Here is a 16,979-nt window from a genome sequence, read left to right on the forward strand (position 1 = left end):
CATAAGCAAAGGTTAGTATTTAATTGTCTTATACCATAATTGATACCTCCCAATGAGGCAGAGCAGCGGACACAAGTATATTTACTCAGAAGGCAAGTAGACTAGTAGAAATCCTTAAATAACAGCAGTCAAATTCTGCTGTCACATTGCAAATTAATCGGTGACAGAACTTAGTTTCAGTTGTCTGAAAAAAGTCCTTTCTTGTTACATTTTTGGTGTATAAATAATGCATGATATTTTTGTGAGGAAATAATAAAATAGTTGTGTAATCGATATATTCACTCTGTTTGTGCTTGGAAGTTTTTGCCTCACCTGTGTCAAAACATCATAATCTTACAGCTGCTAATTGCAGCAGAGTGGCGCCTTGAGTTATTTTTGTGGTCAGCATGAGACGGCATGTGACATTATATGTTATAGTAACCCTCAATGAGGCCTTTCTATCGTAAAGATTTTAATGCAGAAAGAAAAGGGGGTAGAATCTCCCAACATCACTTTCATGTGTAAGTACATTTTCCTTGATCATTATGTAAAATTAAGGCGATTTGATTATTCGTCGGATTTACTACTTTAATACTAATTCACAGTGGTGTAACACAGTAACTAGCTAATACTTTTAAGGCAGTTCGTCACAGTAAGTGCATATTAGTTCTGTTCCGACGCTGCTGGGCTTTTGTCCAAGCAGAAGATAAGCAAATAAAAACAACAGTTTAACATGATGAGTCATACCAATCATATTCAAAACTTACCTTTTAGGGAACACATTAGGTGATATCCTGCAGCCCATATTTAGTAACCCTCTGATTGACATTGGCAAGAATTTTGCTGTGTAGGAGTCATGTAGGGACTCTGGATTTTGGCTTGCTCTGTCTTTAAAATGTCGACAGATCAGATGTGTTCTGAGAACCACAAACTACTGAATTTTTTTTTAAAGCATTTTTCAATCTCTACCAGTTTCTTAACAGCCTACAAACAGGCATATGCTCTTTCAGCTGAGAATGTATATCAGGTTTCCTGGAAACCATTCCACTAGGGCATGACTATAGCTCCAATATAAGCAGTGAAGCACTTAAAAGGGGGCTAATTAGCTATTTGATGTACTTGACAGATAAAAGATGTATGCAAGCACAGAGAAAAGACTGCAAATATAGATATCCCTGATTATGTTATTGTCCAACATTTAATTAATTTCTTAGACCATCTTTGTGTAATGTAAAAAGATTTTTTAAAAGATGTGATAGTAACAAGGCTGTGGTGTTTCTTTAACTAATCACCATCACTGCAGGGTGCTGGAAATTTTAAAGCACGTTTTATATGCTCAGTTCATTGAAGAATTACTTTTACTTCCACTGGCCTTAATTTTTCCTTTATTTGCAGAGCAGCAATGAGAAAGGTGTGATTTGATTCAACTAGTGAGCTGTCCAGAACCCATGACAGATGCCATTTTGGTATGTAAATCGTCCACAGAGGAGACAGACGGGCTGGTAACTACAAATAGGGACAGATGATAAAACCTTTGGGATCCATCTGCAACTCTACAACTAATTCACTGGGTGAGGAAGTAACGCAGCTTCTCTGAGACTTGTTTTAGCTACCCATAAAATTGGGGAGTCATATTTATCTGTCACTTGCGAGCATCATATGGCTTTACATCCAACCAGCCCCCAAGTTCTCTGAAAGCCTCAAATGAAATTTCCTCATGATACATTTTTGCTTCTAATTTTAGCCAAAACCAAACAGAAAGTTGTGTGCAACGTGAGGCTAGTCAAGTAAATAAATACATTAACCAAACCTTCTGACACAAAAACATTTTGGACCAGGGTTTAGATTCCAGCAGGAATTAGGGCTCATCCCTGGTGTACTGATATGGTTTCACAAGTTCACAATGATACGGAGTCACCTTGGCTAGAAATCATTTTGGTGTGTTTCCATCCATGTCACAGGAAGGAAGGATTTGGCCCATGCCATGTCAAAAAAATGGGATATGCAGGTAAGCAGATAGGTACCAACTGACTAAATAGCAGTACAGAAATCAGCAGCATTTTAAGCTTTGTTAATAGTGAGAGGCCAGGTACATTAAAGTAGCAGACAATTTGTTTGATAAGCAATTGATATTTGACAGACCAGTGACAGCCTTGTTGTCAGGAGATCACTGCTCCAGTCTCAGTATGTGACTTTAAAAACTTCACTAGGGGAAAAATTACAGTCAGGCAAGCAGCAGCAAGGCATAGCCTAAGGCACTATCTGCCAATAACTAAGTCCTAGGGAAAACTGATTTGTGGCTTCTGATCACATGAACCTATAGCCTTCACTATTGACTAATTGTGGTTCATCTGGATGTAGATCTATCTTGGCTAACAAGAAAGCACTAGAGGTCTTCATTTAGCCATTGAGCTGAGTCTCTGGAGACATGTGTGCAGCTGTCTTTACCTTCTTACCAATCAACACATCAAAAGCTGCAGAATATATTTCCACTTTCAGAAATGCAAACTGCAAGTGAGATAAAGTTGCCAAACTAGACTTGAAAAAGAGTGAATGATTATGACTCTACTCCAAATACAAAAGATAAATCATTTATGACCGTGCAGAACTTTGCTATCTATATAAATTTAGAACAGATACAATGGAGTCAATTTATCAGCTGGACAGCTGCATCATTTTAATGTAACTGTAAAGGATTAAAACAATTTTAGGTGCTGTTTTTTTTTCCCTACAAAACATCAAACCAGGAAGAACACAAGCAGACCAGGTGAAAGCACGTTTGCTTGCACAAAACAACCATTGAATGCTGCTGTTATGATTTGGTTTACCTCAGTGAAAATAGTATAGTTAAAAATAATCTACTTGGTGCCATGAAAATCAGCTGTTAATTACTATGCAAAGCATCCTACCTAGTCCAAACATTATCCTAAAACTGGGAAAAAAAATTATCAAACACTATTATGGAAGTATTTGAAGCTAAAGCTACAGAAGAGACAGGGTCAGCAATTTTGACTTAAATAACTTTCTTGGCTTCTGCTCAGGTTAGCAATTCATTCAACTAAAGGCAGTATTGGCAAGACACAGAACACCACCACTGAAGGAGCTGAGCTCCCTCATACTCCATCAATGCTATCAGAGTTTAAAAGTTCCCATCAATTTTAGGGCTCAATTACAGTTTCACTTAAAGTCCAGATTTAGATCACATTGGAACTAATAGGCAAACAATTTGCTTTAGTCCCAAATTAACAAGAGCTTTGTGATGTCCATTAATCAAGGCAGGACCAGCCAATGCTGGATCTGACTCTCAGCCTCATAATGAGGCATACCCAAACCACCACTCCTTTTTCTTGTTTATACTGTCTCAATAAGTCAGGAGAAAAGTTTTTCTTGTGAGATTTCTGTTTCCTCCTGGTCCAGAAGAATAAGAGTACAGAGAGGTGCAGAGTCCTTGCAGGATTTCAGTATCTCAGTGTGTCAGCTTGGCTGCAGAAGGGAAGTGACAAATACTTTTGCCATTTAACATTCTGCACAATTAAATTGGGGTTTGCAGCCTGGCAGAGAAGAGAAAATTGAGCACGTAAAATTTAAAGCAACATAAAGATTCCCTTAGAATATCAATCCGGAAGCTAACTTTGCACATTTTTTTAGTTATATTAATGGATACTGTTTCTGGATTGCCTATCCTGAGATCAAAGAGGAAACTAACACTAGCTGAGCAGACTTGGTCTAGAAAGTATTAGAAATATGAAGGGGGAGATGATTTCAATCTAAAACCTGTTCTTCAGGGCAGATTGCTCTATGTAGGTAAAACAGAGGATGCTTGTCTGTTTCTATTAAACAGACATAATGATCTGGAAGTCAATGTAATACCTTTTTGATATAGTCTGATATGCTATTTATGACAAACATTTCTTATAAAATGTATAAAAAAGTGTTTTCAAAGTTCTTAGGGTTTAACAGAACAAATTTCTGCATCTGTCAGGGTGTACCTATTGCTGCTTATTACTACCAGTTTTGATCTAGCACACAGATGACCTATTTTTTTAAAGTAACATATATATATATATATATATCTCACATTTCTTTTTGTTGGACTTCCACTGTGAAGCTTTTGCCCAATAGACTTATAATAAATGACAAACGTTTTTACAGGCAGGGCAAGCAGTTCAGCCTGTTCCCAAAGCTGCTGCATCTTTCCTGTTACAAGGCTTTCTTTTCATGTTGCTTATAATTTTGCTAAATTAACTCCCAAGGATAACATTTTCCACACTGATATAGTTAAATCTGGAAAATATCTTGAGATCTTACCTCTTGTCTTTGAAATACAAGAATGCCTTTATACTCAAAGCAGGGATGGCTTGTCACCACTTACTCAAAAATGCCTTCAGTTGGTCAATTTGTAAAACTTTGTGAGAAAAACTAAAAAACAGAGAAAAATCACACTTCAGTAAACAGTAGAAATAGCTTCCAATTTTAAGAGTTTTTTCAAAGTGAAAACTGTGAAGATTTCACTTTACTGAACCCACTCTGACACCCACAAAAGACAGGATGTGCGCAAACCCAAGGTAAGGGTGACCTGGCAGCAATTCTCAAATTTTCTCTCAAAGGGTTGCTCCTCTCCAGGACTGCTGCCAGGTACTGTAGCTAGGAGCAGGGCATCACCATGATTTCCCAAGATCTCTGTGTGGGTGGGGAGAAGCCACTGGAGCTGGAAGCCAACATGATGGGAAACTATGAGGGGGGAAACGTGGGGGTTGCAGAAAGGAGACCTATGGACATGCAAGCAGAGAGAAGAGAGAAAAACTGTGATGAGTATTTTATAGGGAATGGGGTAGGGGGAAGAAAGATGAGATTTCATGAGAAATTTGGAGCTAAATTTTTTTAAATTTGGAAACACTAGTTTACCAAGCTTGTAACTTTCCTGCAGAAATTACAGTTTTCCTATTACATTTCATTCTCAGCTCACAGATGTAAATTTTGGAAGGAGGTAAAAAGGCTGGGGGGAGAAAAAGAAAGGGGAAGAAAAAACTGATCCCAGAGTAGCTCAGTGCCTCAAATGTTTCCCTAACAACTACGAGACTCCCCTTAAGGATATAATTCAGACCTGGACTTGAACCTCAGCCTTCCACTTTCCACAGAAATATTCTAATAGCCAGTGTATTGGTTGCTCTGAGGAGAGTCCTTTTTTTTTCAAATGCTTCTACACAACAAACTACTCTTCAATTAGAAAATGCCAGCATGAAAATCCCTTATTTACTCCAGCCCCCAAGCCATGTAATTCAGCTTTTAATGGTACAAACATGGTTTATTTTCTCAAGTCTCCCTCTCCTCATCAATGTGCAGGACCAAGCTGCTCTGGAGATGGATCCAAGCTTTGAAGCAACAGCTTTAGTATCCTTGCTTCATCCATCACAAAAGTTACCAAGTCTGCAGAAAAGGAAGCTGATCACCACAGAATATGACAAGAGATGATCTCATCTTGTCATCAGAGCAGTTTACACTCGAGAATTATCTTTTAAAGAAATACAGATCTTTAAAAGAAAACCTTTCACAGACAGACACTAACTAGACATTTACTACTTAGACACCTGAAGACAAACTGAAGGTGCTGACTTGCAGAATACACCACTCCTGGGTATGCTTTGGATATTTTAAGTACATACCACATATTTTGAAGAAAAAGAAAAGACTAAAACAAGTTCTGGATGAGGAGGCACAGGACTTCTTTAACCCTGAAATGTTAAACCTAAATAAAAGGTTGTTTCTCTAAGAAGCAGGAGCTGATGATGGAACTGTTTGTTTACAAAGAAGTACACACAAAACAAGGAGACAAGTCACTGTGTTTTCTCATCTTAATCCCTCTCAAGTTTCTTGGTAATTGTTTTGCAGACTGGATAGCTGTTTTGTGAAAAAATTGCCTTTCTTCCCATTTGGAATTTGAACTCTCCAACTTTCTGAAGGAAATACCCTGAATCACTCTGAGATTCTGTAGCAATTTAAAAGTAACTGAAGGAAATACTTGGCACATCATAACATTTGTGATATGCCTCATTTCTGAAAACATCTAAGCGTAGAAGCCAGACAGTCTGTGCAAAAAGTGCTTTGGTTTGGGGGGTTTTTACTACCTCTGCAGCAATTTGAAAATTGTTTGGGTAAAATGACCTTTTCTACTCCTAGGAGTTGCACATTTCTAAATTACTAGTATTAATTACTATAGTAATTTCTATAATAAAGAAAAAAATCTATACATATAATATAAACCAAAATAACTAATTTTTAAATCTATCTGAAGAACTCTGAAAATCCAGAAACATAAAACCCACGTAAGGAACATGAGTAAACTAAAAAGTAAAGCCCAGCTAATTTCACCATGCCAGAAAGGAGATCGCAGAGTTTTGGTAAAACCTTAGATTTCATTAAGGGAGAACCTTCAGAATTAGATGTGTTGGCAGCCTGGCACATACCAATGCCAGCCTTCAGGAGGATATGTATGATGAAGGCTGGTGAGCTTTTGAAAATGCAATGCAGCTCTTTAGCTCTTGAGGGTCAGATCTCCTCCACCTTTTCCCAAAGAGTCTTTAGGAGGATAAAGACATTTTTTAATCCCCTACCAGGGATACGGCAGCCATATACCTCCTTGGTGGACTAAGTTAGAAATGGTTAGGTTAGCTACTAAGTTAGAAATGGTTAGGTTAGAAATGGCAGCTTGCCATTCAACCCCATTTCTCCTGAGTTTATGCCATCCTTTTGCAGGAATTCAAGTCAACAAGGCCTAAAGTGCTTCAGGACTTCTCCTTTTACATGCTGAAGAAAACACAGGATCAGGTTTTGATAACAGGCTCCACTTGCAATAACTAGGGCACATGAGAGGTTTCACTTGCAGATGCATGATCCCAATAACTCTTCCTCTCCCTTTTCTTTTGCTGTCCCAAGAGCACAGCTAAACAAGTCCCCCCCATAGGTATTACTTTTTTTTTTTTTTTTTTTTTTTTTCTTTCATTAATAATAGGTAACTCCAACACTTCCAGCACAGCAGACTAACCATAACATGAGAATGATTACTCTAATATGTGCCATGATTAATAAAACCTGAAAGTGTTACCTCATGTATTGTTTCTAGAAAATGAGTGAGCCCTATCTATGGTAACCCCAAACAAAAGCCTATTAAGTGGGATTGGCCTGAAGCTTTGTGATAGGATACGTCCCTCATGCCTGTGTGGTCAGAAAACACGGAGGCCACTGGTTCACCCGTCTCCATCTGCATCACACACTGCCACTGTTTCTCAGCCAGACTCACGAAATCCAGAGCCTTGAAAAGGAAAAAATTGGTCCAAAGCACAGAAACTGTTTATTCAACTGCTACTACTAATATTCTAATGCTGTTTAGCATCCATCAGGTGATTTAATGAGGCCACTACTAAGCATTGCAACCAAAGAGATTAATTTGAGGACTGGTACAAGTGTCCTCAAAATCACACTCAGCACGTGTGTATCACCTACATCATTTTTATGTGCTTCTTTCCTTTCTGTTAACTCTGTTTACCAAGAAACGTTTAATTCCCCCACAGGTACAGTTTTCCAATTATTTTCTGCCTTACGTATTAAGCACTATATAATAACAAAAAAGACACCACCTTGTTGGTGAAGGAGACCTGTCTTACACTTTGCTAACATTATAGCCAGATTTCATGGTCATGGGAAAACAAAACACCCCAAATGGAGCAGTTATTAATTCAATAAATCCAGCTGCTCTCAGTGCTCTGGGCAAAAGGCAAAGTTAAAAGCAGCTGCTCATTGACGACATGTGCGACCTGACCAGGGGAAGGTAGCTGTTTTAGCACATCATCCACCACTTTGAAGGCTGACTGCACTCAATTTCTTAGACAATCTACACACCATTTTCAGTTCTGTACCTCCATAATTTATCACAACAATACCTCAAGCATACAGATGGGGGGGAGGGCGTGGAAATGAAAGCAATTTACAGTATCAAGATGAAAGAAGCTGGACGGCTCAGAAAGACCTGCTATGTAAATCATATCCACAACTTAAAGGAATGTCGCCATAATATTCTGGAATTAATTTTTCCAGCATTCCTAGATAGGTCACACAAAGGTAAATGTAGTTTCCTCCTCCCCCTACCACTATATCTGGAGTTGTTTATCAATATGTTAAAGAGGAAATTGATTCTACCTCCCCTTTTCTACGTGGACAATAAGAACCTTATGTATAAAAACTTTGAATCAAAACAACAGCAATCAGTAATATAGTAGCATGCAATCTGTATAAATGTCTTCCCTTTGGATTGCTGGGCACATCCTCCAAAAGTTACTCTTCATGATATTAAAGATTAAAAAAAGGAAAATAATCTTTTCCCACCAACAGTCTAATTCAGACACAGTGTATCCCAGACATATTTTACCAATCCTAGCTAACTTCAAAAATGTAAAACTCATGTGCAGCCTTCATAACATTTCTAAAAAATTAAATATATGATTTTAAAACCATTATTTTTAACTTGATTTCAAACACAGATCTAGATTTTCAGGCAGTTTTCTAAATTATAATCGCTAAATATGTCTGTTTAATCGAAGGTGTGTTCTCCAATGGGAAAATACTGATTTGCCTTTTTAAGACTATGTGCAGATACAATTTTGTTTTCTGTATTGATGGTTAGGTAACCATCTTTTGCACACAAGTCTCTTTTTTCTGTGTTTAGCAGGTGCACCATATATCCCAAGGAGAGCCAAAAGGGTGTGTGCAAATCTCTTTAACACAGTTTTCCTTCTTCTCTCAATTATCAATTACATATTTATCTAAGAAACCTCTGAATTTAACTACATTTATTGTGCACATCTTAGCACTTGAACTGCAATCTGCCTCTCAGTCTCTCTTTCCCCCAGGATTTACTTTTAAAGGTACAAGCATGTTAACAGTTTCAAACAGCTGCTATGGAAAAAAACCCCATCATGAATGTTTCCTTCTTCCTCCTCAATTGTGGATTTAAATCTCAAAATACACTGAGGCTGAGTTGCAAGAAGCAGTTGCAGTTACAGGATTAACTCCAGGCACCTCCTGCTCCAGCAGGCTCGAAGTCGGGGCTTATACCAGTGGAAAGGTGATACAACAGATATTCATCTCTTGCTTTTCACACTGGTGGGTCCTGACATTTTGGGTCAAGCAAACTTTTAATGAATGGGAAAACTATTTGAAGTTATATTTAAGTATTTCTAAATATATTCTGTGTTTTTTCTCTCCTTCCAAGGAATATATTTTTAGACTTCAGGCAGCCAGTTTTAAAGAGGCTTCTGAAAAGAACACAAACTAAGGCTGTATTTCAGCAGAGTATGTAGGACATTTGTAATATGTGGTTTGATGTAGGAAAGGTAAGCTGTTCCCATAAAGAGGAAACGGGGGATAACATATTAGCTCTTGAACGGATAATCCCCATATATCAAACCATGCTTCACCTCAAATCGTTAGATAACCTTCTGTATGCACAACAGTTGTATCCCTACTGAATGTCTAAACATTGTATTTCTAATACTACACTTCATGTGTAGACCTCATCACTCCCTACACAATGTACCTCGGACACAGGTTATTCAATTTAACATTACCATTATCTTGTCATTTATTTAGCAAAGAAGTATATAAAACTGTGCTTGCAATACTATGACTCCTTGGTTAAACAAACCACTACCTGTTTGAATCCACTCTGCCACAGAAAATGACTTAAAATTACAATTTGAATTTTTTCTCATCTAGTTCTAACATGTTACTTTGAATCTTGAGATTTATTTTTTTTCAATTTTCCCAAGGCAGATCCCCTCTGTGAGATGCTGACAATCTTGTCAGTAGTTAACTCTTATCAGACTATACATAAAGATACTGTTGTATTTTGGGGGCCAATCATCACACCCCATTTCACTGAGGCTCCACTGGAAAACACAGTGAGTAGATCACCAGATTTAAGGCTCACAACGTCACAAACAAGAATTTGCCACCTTGTCTGGCTAAACAGTGTTGGCCAGAGAATGCAAATTGAAGAGGAAGCATTTCACGGTTCTTGACTGAACATTAAAAGCTGTTCAGACAGCATTTCTCCCTTCCCAAAAATCCCAGACAGTCCAGCGTGCCTCTGGTCTTTACAACCATGCAAGTGTAAATGGTTTTAAAAGGGCTTCTGTTAAAAAGCAGTCAATAATAATTTACAGTACTGAAAAATAGTATGATATGTACCAGATCGCCACACTAAATAGTAAAGATCCTTTCACAGCATATGTAGTCCTCTACTAGCAAGTGACTGAGTCAGTACCATTATTCATACAGACATGGACTAACAGGTATGAGTAAGAATGAAATTGTACTTCAGTATTCAACATCTAAATGTGCATCAGTGTTATCATTTTACTAATAAAACCACCATGATTTAACCAAAGTTTTGGCAATGGACATACTTTCTTGCTATACATAATAAATCATTAATTTAAAAATTATTAATATTTTCTCCCTTGATTTTACATAGAGATATACAGAAAAAAATTCTCACCTTAGTGAGATTATTTCTCATAGGACTATATTATAGTCTTAGCTTGAACCTGCAGTGGGCTGGGGAATGCTTTTTCAGTCATTTACTTTACAATAAAAGGTTACACTTCATGGTCCATCACCTGTGCTAGGTCTGGGTAGACTGACTGGGTGAATTGGTGTACCTAGGGCACAGGGAGAAGGAAAGGGACGAGCTGGCAGAGCTGCCACCACCAGGAGTCCAAAGAGCAGCAGGTCAAGACTGATCCACATCTTAGATTTATAGCACCTGCACTACATTTGCACCATCTGTTGAGGTGTGGAAATCCAGCAACACAGGGGCAGTCACCTCTGAAGAAGGGAGGAGCTGGCTGTATACGTAGAATGAATATGATCAATACCAAGTCCAACATGGCTCAAGGGCTTGAAATTCTCTCTGCATTAGCAATGCCTTTGCCTGCAGGGTTTCTAGACCATGCAGAAATGCTGACTTTGTCCCTGGCATTTCAGCTAGACGAAGATATCTTGCTCAAGCAGACAGCAACACGCACATGGTTGTTTTCTGCAAGGCACATGGCATCTCTTGTATTGTACTGCTTCACCTTACCTGGTCGTGTGCTAAGGGGAATGTAAACCTGCTCAAGTCACATGTTTTAACATGACAAAGTTTGTGATATGGGGAAAGGCAGTCAAGGGTGGAGAGAGGAGAAACAAGTGCTCGTGGCAGTAGGACTACCAGAGTAGGATGCAATGGTTCATGGTACTAGACCCAGAACTTTTCTCAACGAGCTGAAGGCCCCCAAAAAGTTGGTATCACATTCCACCTAATTTTGCATCGCTTAATGAAGCAGTGTGAATCTGTTTCTCCCTGTTGAAAATCAACAAAGATTGAAAAGAAAGAAAAGAAGGAGTTGGAGCTTGCAAGGTGGCTCCTCCGCCCAGCAGGGTGCTGAGATAGCATAGGAGTTTCCCTTGTAGTGATGAGGGAGCTGGGAGGGAATGGTGGCTTCTGCCCCCAGATCCTGGTTTGGAGTCTAGTCAGTGAGGACAAGGGGCATCCCACAAGTCTCTTGTGAGGCTAGCTTACCACTCTCCCAGCATTTTTAACTTTTATAGCTGCAAAGCAGAAAGCCAGAAAATGTACACAGACCATAACTCTTGTACCACGTACTCCTATAGGAGCTCTTCTCCTGCAATAGCATTCAGAAGGGAGGGAAATACATTCCTTTCTTCTTAGTTTGTTTTCCCTTGATTGTAACCACTCATTTTCCATGTTCTTGGGCTTGGGCTTTTTTCCTTTTTCACTCTCCTGTATATTTTGGATATTCCCTGTCTCAATCTGGAAAAAGGAGCATAAAATCTTTGTGGCTCAGAAACTCCTCAGGTTCTTATTGTGTGATTCACAGCAAAGATATGTGTATAATTTGTATTACAATTATTGCCAAACAAATCACATCATGACTGTGGTATTCCTGCTGTTTTAGGATAGCTGTCAAAACCTAAAAAATGGAAAACAACAAGTAACAGAAGAAAAACCCCACAGTCATTTGTGCACCTTCAGTACTAGCTGTTGGAAAAAAATTCCAGTGGCAGTAGATTTTGTAATATAAGTTTCCCATACAAGTTCAGAAGAGAGAGCTTCTGCTCAGGTAATTTTATGAAATTAGTAATCAGTGCTCTGTGTCTATAATTTGGAATCCAGTTGTAGGACAAATACACCTCATTATCACAACATGTATTTTTATTTCTAATTACTCCTCTTCTTACAAATGCAATCAAACGGCTGAAAGTCAGCTTTGCTTTTGTTCTTCTGCTGTATCAGCCATAGTAGTACAAGGGGAAGGATTCTTATAGGGATGAAGAAAGAGAAACATGGCTGCATCTGTGGTACTAACATGAAAAATAATCTGCTTTTTCTAGAACTGACAGAACGCTGTGTGGGATCCTGAGCAGATATAGATTAGTGCATATATTTGTACTTTATAATTACTGACAAATAACTCCCACTAGTTCATGACAGCTGATGGGCAGTATCACAGTAAATGACAAGGCTTGACTCCTCTGTTACCATCAGTTTAAATTTGGTGGGTTTTTTTCTGTGAGCTTTACAAAAAAAATTCGTTTAAATTGTGTTTAATCTGATATATTGAATGTGCCTGAAAACTTACTCTGTAATAGCTTTCTTCAGAATGATACACTAACTCCTTCCCCACCATTTTTTCTTTTCTTCTGAATAACAAATTTCTTTAAAAAATAAAATAAAACATGAGACAGAAAGCTTATATTTCAGGGAAGAACGGCGTGAGGGGCCAGGGAGGCCACATAATTGGGTGTGATGTGTCAGTTTCTCTAGTGACTGTAGGAACTATTCTGTCATCACTTCCGCAGTGCATAAGTGAGAGGACTGCACAAATCCCCGCATCTCCCGTGACTTAACCAAACACTGGAGTCTCCTCCAAGAGAAAGTTACTCAGGGGGTGTGCAGGTGGTTTATACATTAGCGAAAGAAGCAAGACTGGGGGGGAAGATGTAAGAGAAAGGCAAAGGATGGGATATTGTGATATGAAAAGAAGAAGGGCTTGCCAAAACCAACATATTCATACTGGTTTTGCTAAGAAAATTGTAGTCCTAAAAATAAAATAATTAAAAACCAAAACAAAACACTCATCAATCTAAAGCTCCTCTAGGTAAAGGTAGATATAGCTTATCTTGCAGTTTTGGGATACTCTGTAAACACAGATTTATCTTTATTTCTCTAGTTGCTTTCTCTTCCCTAAAGGGAAAACAGAGAAAACTAACAACACATCACACTTCACCTACCTTCTAAGCAATTTCTGAGCAGGCAGATAAACACAGTAAGTAGTTAAGAGACACTGCAGCTGTAGTCCTTTCTCCCTAAACCTCGCTAAGAGTTATTCTGTCAGTCACAATACGCAGGATTTATCCCCCCTACCTTAGGTGGTAGAAATACAGACCTTCAGACTGGAGCTGGTCATCTCTTTATATTCAAAGGAAAGAAACAGGCAGATTTACAGGATGGTTTATCTGACAAATTTTAGATATTGGTCTTAAAAGAAATAATGCACCCTAAAAGTGACATTTTCTTTTCGTAGATTACAAAAGAGTATAGACTCATGGTTCAGATGTGAACATCTACATATACAGTGCATATAGTCTCATTATATGATAATGAATCAATGACTTCTTGTAAGAGAGAATGAAGTACCAGCAAATAAAGAAACCTCTAGGTTTCTTTATTTCTGTTTTAACAAATTCACACTCAAACCATACCCAGTTCTGCAGAAGAAAAGGATCATATACTGTACTTTGGGTTTGTTATACTCCTCCACACTTCCGCTGCACTTGCTTAAACAGGAGTCCTCACTCTAAGCCATGGTCACAATCCTTCTTCTTTCTGGTTCTGGAACCCTAGAGGTCTGAGAAATTAAAAAAAAAAATCACTAAATTTACCACATGCCTACCGGGACTCAGTTACATAGATTTTTCTCATATAAAAGTTGTTTCTTTGTCTTTGGAAACTGTCCCACATCAGAAGGAGTAATATTAATTAATACAATCCCAACTTTATTTCAGGCACACAAGATGTGTTTCAACCTGTATCAAATCATAGCCCAGAAATGCTTTTTTGCCAATTTACCATGTACCTAGACAACTTCTGATTTGGATAGTAAACTGGACACACACTAAGAGCAAGAGTTTATACTCGGGCTCTGTGAGTAGATCAACAATGCAAATCTCCCCTGTTATGCTTCGCTGTTTTGTTTTACCAGTGAAGTTGGCACTGCAGAAGTTCACCCATAGAGTGCAAGCTGTTTCAGAGCCCTTGCACCTGAAACACGAATTCTGCTAAGTGCCTAATACAGCCATGATTTGTATATACACATATACAGTAAATCCCTCAGGTTCCCAGAACAGAGAAAATTAGCTATGTACTACCTTCTTTGTGGTGCCTAACTTGTGATATAAACTTCTACTCTGTAGACCGACACTATTTTTCACAGGGATCTAGGAAAAGGATTTCAGGGCACCATCTGCTGCTCTGAGTCCCATCCCTCACACACAAAGGCAACCACACAATAAAACAGCCCAGAAGGATTTACAGATTATGAGGTCTATGCAACACTGTTCCCTGTAACAAGCCAAGACCCAGTGTAAAGAAAAAAAAAAAAAGAAAAAAAAAAAAGAAAAAAGTGATAGAAATACATGGAAAGAGAAAAGTATCATTAATATTTTAGGTCTTTGAAATATGGCAAAATGTGTAAAAGGAAACAATATAGCATACGTATGGTGTGGATCACATCTCAGACCTGTTTCAAGGAAGAGTAATCTCCATTGTTTGAAAACCTTTCATGTTAAGACTGGGGAAAAAAGCATACCCAGAATGTTATCTGAAAAATCAGACTCCTAATACATTTACTATATGTAAATTATTTCAGATACTATTAGAAATAGCACTTGAAGCTCTGAACTAAAGCTAACCTGAATCCTCTGATTTGAAACAAGCAGATTAATTTAGTTTACATTCCTTTTTTTTTTTTTTTTTTTTTTTTTTTTTTTTTAATGTGCCTATTTTTATTATGAGTATGGGAATCAGGGATACAAAACGCCAAAAGGAAAAACTTTTGCAGTACTAATCTTTTGATCAGAACCATGATAAAACTTACAAGAAAGCTTGTTTTCAGGAGAGGAACTCCATCTTTGTTGGAGCGAACAGCATCCAGACACCAAAGCTAAAGCAACAAATGAGAAATACCATAATGAGCACAGCCTTGTATCTACCAGTATTTGAAAGGCTTGCATTTGAAGAGCATGCAAAAACAGAAACAGATTTTCTTTCTACTCTCTCTGCATTATATATTAGATTATTATTGCCATACGTGAGACCTGTGGAATTTGGAAAAGAGCTTTTTTTATGGGCATGACAATGAATAGGATGAGCTCCAGAAATACTATGCTGTAGGGTACATGTTCTGGGACAGGTGTCTCAACCAAAGAAAATTTCTTATTTGACGTTGCTAGCCTGAAATGTACATTAATCACTTGACAGGGTCACTGCAGAGATCATACGATTTATTAGTTCAAACATCAAACATTTATTAGTTCAAACATTTCACATACAATAGGGCAGAAAATTATTGGCTTCATATTATATAAATGACTATAAGTGTCCTAATTGGCTTGCAAATTTGCAGCCACAATGAAACTGAGAAGAAAAAAAAAACACAAAAACCCAAACCAAAACAACCCAACAGCAATAATGCCTTAACACACATTATACATGGGAGATTTTCCATTATTGGGGGGAAAAAAAAAACCCAGATGTATAGAATCAATCAAAATATTTGTTTTAAATGCCATAGTTATTGGTTTCAATTCAAAGTGCCTATAAGTGAATTTCTTTTGGAATCAGAAGCATTTATTCACTTAGCAATTTTTTACTCACAAATTCTCCTTTATTCAGTCATCTGGTGCTTAACAGCAAAACTCTGTGTGAAGTGACTGCAAAGAAGGCAGAAGCTACAATTAACCAGTATTAATACAGAACAATGAAACAGAAGTATATGACATTTTTTAACCAAAACTACAGAACATTGTTGGTTCTATTTCCTTTAATGAAATTTCTGTTTTATATATATATATATATATATATATATATAAAATAAAATGTAGTTGCAGTAATTTTATCATTTAGAGCAGAAAAGATTTTATCTTAATTAACAGTACTTTTAGAAGTTTATCCTCAATTTTTAAAACATATATATGTACTTATCTACTAATGTTTATATTGTTACCCCTCTTGCTTAGACTAGGGATTTCCAGTTTCCATAGAGGTAATGCAGGTAATATTTCTTAAAAAACATGCTGGAATTCTGACTTTTGATAGACACACTTTTCTATAAACCTATCCCAGTAATGAGAATTTACTAATCGATCTTGTGAGTCTGAGTCCAAGTAATTCAGAAGTAAAGAAACAGATTCAGGGAGAACTCAACACTATTCAACATCCTTAACAAGACAAGGGTTTCCAATTTTGAAGAATCAAAAATTCCCATGCATTTTACTATTCTTGCTGAAGCAACAGTCAAACAAAACTGCCAAGCTGACACACTGCCCACAACTCAAACCAAATGTAAAGTCTGATCCTCCAACAGAGAAGCCATCTCATATCTTCACAAAGATCTGGGGCAGAAGTAAAAGTTTATCTGAGCAAGACCTCATCTTGTCATCATACTGACAGCAAAGCAAAGCTGCATATAGGTTGACCAACTTTTTAATTAAATGTGTTTGTGAACTCAGAGAAGAAGTAGAAATGGATTTCTGGACCAGGTAAACTGGCTGGAAATATCCTAATTTAAAAAAATAAAATCATTATGGCGTCCTCAACAACAGTTTTTAATGTAATCTGTTGCACAAAAAAAAGATATAAGGGAAAAAAAAAAGTTTGAAAT

The sequence above is a fragment of the Athene cunicularia genome (genome assembly GCF_003259725.1).
Source record: "Athene cunicularia isolate RWA chromosome 4 unlocalized genomic scaffold, athCun1 chr4_part2, whole genome shotgun sequence".
Taxonomy (NCBI): Eukaryota; Metazoa; Chordata; class Aves; order Strigiformes; family Strigidae; genus Athene; species Athene cunicularia.